Source organism: Parasteatoda tepidariorum, chromosome 3 (genome assembly GCF_043381705.1).
Source record: "Parasteatoda tepidariorum isolate YZ-2023 chromosome 3, CAS_Ptep_4.0, whole genome shotgun sequence".
NCBI lineage: Eukaryota > Metazoa > Arthropoda > Arachnida > Araneae > Theridiidae > Parasteatoda > Parasteatoda tepidariorum.
Window position 1 is genome coordinate 1,802,969 of NC_092206.1, and position 3,447 is coordinate 1,806,415.

The 3,447-nt window shown below is 29.9% G+C and overlaps 1 long non-coding RNA gene across 1 annotated transcript in view; it reads left to right on the forward strand.

Annotated features, from left to right (window-relative positions):
* The window catches only part of LOC139425103 (uncharacterized), a 57,587-nt gene continuing 54,140 nt past the window's right edge, over positions 1-3,447 (forward strand). Inside the window, exon 1 of the long non-coding RNA XR_011636310.1 lies at positions 1-95. This is a non-coding gene — a long non-coding RNA (uncharacterized lncRNA). The remainder of the gene's footprint in view (positions 96-3,447) is intronic.

A 3,447-nucleotide genomic window follows, 5' to 3' on the forward strand; every position in this document is an offset into this window, starting at 1 on the left:
AGTTCTAATATACAGGACTGCAAATGAAAAAATTTCTATTGCCAAAAAGAGTTCAAACGAAAATTCACATGTAAATGTTAAATTTAATTATACATGCAATTTTGATGAAATTTAGCACTACTACATATAAATGATGATTTATCAAAAACTTTGCAGTTTACAGGAACTAAAATTTAAAGTTCGATCAAAAACCAGAATTAGGGGAACAGAAAAGTTCTATTTAATTTGTTTTCCTACTTTTTCGAATCAAACATTAGTAAAAATAAATTGCAAGGTTTCCATCTATTAAAACAAAATGATTTTTATTGATTAAATTTATTAATTTAATTCAGTGAAAAGTGATATTTCGATTACTTTCTAACAAAAAATTTAAAATAAACTCACTTCTTAATTTATTAATTTCAGTTATTAATTTCATTTTATAAAATTTTCGGGGTTTTAATTATCAATGTTAAACTTTGTAGCTTCGTAATTTGAAATTATTCCCAAAAGACAAACGTTTATCAAGCACTGAAATAGTCTTGGGTGATAACTAACCGAACTTTTGAAGAACTAACCGAATTTTTGTTAAGTTTTAACGTTACAGGAAAGTTATCCGCATATGCAAATCGACCAAAAAGCAACGAAAATCTCCAATAGGTAGTCTGAGAAGGGGATTCAAACCCATGATCCCTTTTATCACTGAGTATATTTTACGTTAAAACTGGAGTCTGGGAGAGCCGCAAGCCTAATTCAAATCGACCAGGTCATCATCTCTAGGATTTGAATTAGAGTCACCTAAATAAGAGGCAAGCGCTCTATCCCTTGAACATTTGCTTTCATACTTCAACGAAATATGAAAACACAGCACGAAGCCGAATTGTCCAAAAACAGAAATTTGAATAAGTGAATCGTGAAGTTCCGAAACGGCTGAAAGAGTGTGAAACACAAAGCAAAAGCGGTAGCGGCCGCCTACCACTTCCACTTCATGCGTCGCATTCTCCCAGTCACTTCAAAACTTCTGATCATTACTTGCAAGATCCTGTTTCATATTGTCCTAACACAGCACGAAGCCCAATTGTCCAAAAACAGAAATTTGAATAAGTGAATCGTGAAGTTCCGAAACGGCTGAAAGGATGTGAAACACAAAGCAAAAGCGGTAGCGGCCGTCTACCACTTTCACTTCATGCGTCACATTCTCCCAGTCACTACAAAACTTCTGATCACTTCTTACTTGCAAGTTCCAGTTTTATATTGTCCTATGTTGCATTAATTCAGCAATTCTCATTTCGGTATGAAATTCACTAAATTTAGGCTTTCTTTCAACGGAAGAAAAGTTACTTTCAGTAATAAAAATTTAGGATCTGATAACAGTTTGGCTAACCATTGGAGTTTTTCGCCGTTTCCTTTCCATCTAATGCAAATGCTGCGCACTAAAAAAAACTATTACGGTAATTTTCGCCTTTAGTTGTTAACATCTTGTTAAGTAACGTAAAAAATTTTTAATTACTATTTTAGAGACAATCTGTGGGATATAAAGCAGATTTATAAGATTAAATTTCATTAACGTTTATCGGGTCTATTTGGAAATAGAAGCCAATTTAAATGTAGAAAATTTTTTATTTTCCAAAAAAAGACTTATAAAGTCCCTTTAAATTTTATTTCTTAACATTTATAGAGGATTCAGCATTTGAAAAACTAATAGATGAAATGGATAATTTAAACAAAATTAAGTTCTCGCTACTGAAAGAAAAAGACTCTTCGTACTGGAAAACAAGCATTTCAAACCATTGAAAATATTAAGTAATTTCCACAACATTCAAAGAAAGTACAAAATAAACTTTAATACAAATTATGGTCTTCCTCCAGACAGTAATCTACACATTTTAAGCAGAATTTTTGACTACACAACATTTGTAGGTCGCACATTAACAAGCGACCTATATATTCATGACAAAAATGGAAGAAAAAAAACAAAGATGTTGAAAATACAAATTGAACATTGACTGAAAGTTCTAATTTGAGTTGGAAACAGATTACTTTGTATTATACAATTTAATTCCTTATCTCTATCGGCAATACCCCATTTTCGTTCTATTATCTTTCTTTATAGCAAAGGAAAGAACATTAATATAAATTACAGAATGTTTAAAAAGTTAAATTTTGAAAAATTACAATTACGCTGAATCCTTCTGATAAAATTCATATTTTAAAAAAGTATTTTAAAACAAATCAGTAGAAACTACTAATACACTATAGTGTTACACATTCAATATGTAAAGTGCCTCAGTTGCAGATTTGAAACGATATGCAAAACCAATAACTGAGTCAGATAAATTGAACTTCATAATTTTGCTTCTTTTAAAAAAAAAATTCCTTTCTTATTTAATGCAAACTAAATTACATTAATACGTCAAAAAGCCCATTGAAATTAAAATTAGAGATTAGATTTTAAATGTGAGATTTAGATAACTTCTACTCTTATTTAGTGCCGCAAACTGAAAACTTTACCGTAATTCCTGCTTTTTCAAGGCTGTTTTAGTAAAAGTTAATTGAGAGCTCGTATTTAAAATAACATTTTATACTTTGACAGTAAAGCTTCTGTTCTGCGGAAAATAGTCAGCACACTTCCCACACTAGTTTCTGAAAAAACACTGCTTTTTCATGCAAGATCAGTGCAAGCTCATGTTTGATTTAAAATAAAATTTGATTCATTCAACTTAAAATTTTTATAGCAGTACCCAAATACTTATACTTATACTTAGCAACCTTTTCTTAAGATAACCGTCACTTTAGCAGAAACTTCAAATTTGATTTAAAAAGAAATTAAAAAACTCATTTAAACCTCGCTTTCAGAAATATATAAAGGAGAATCGTATATAAATATTGTTCTGTGAAATTGGCGTTCGTTCTTTAACAAAGGCTTATTCCGGATTTTTAGAAATCCTGAAAATTCTACCCATACATTTCTGGAGATAAAATTTTCGTATTATTACTAATCTTTGTGAAGACAATGATTGCTGGTTTTTAGGAGAAAAAATAAAGTCTAAAATTAATTTAAGAACTAAGCTGAAGTTATGGATTCTTAAGATTGAAATTATGAAAAGCAGGCGTCTAAAATTAAGTTCCTTGATGGAAGTAAATTTCTGAGAAAAGACAGGGTCTTAACTATTTTAGTTACTTTTCTTCAGCTAATTTTGCATTTTCTTGCTTTAAATTGTGTGCTTAAGATCGTGCTTACAGCTTTAAAACATAAAATTCCTAGATTAATATTTTAGTTTTACAGAGTTAATTCAAAAATTCTAGACCCATTGATATTATTTAACTTGATATTATGGTTGTACGTGTTTCATTATTCCTAAACTTTTCTAAATTTCGTATGACCAACGACGTAGAAATGTTCGATATTGGAAATCATATCTACAACAAGTCTTTGTTGAAAAAAATAAAAGATCTAACGAAATTTGC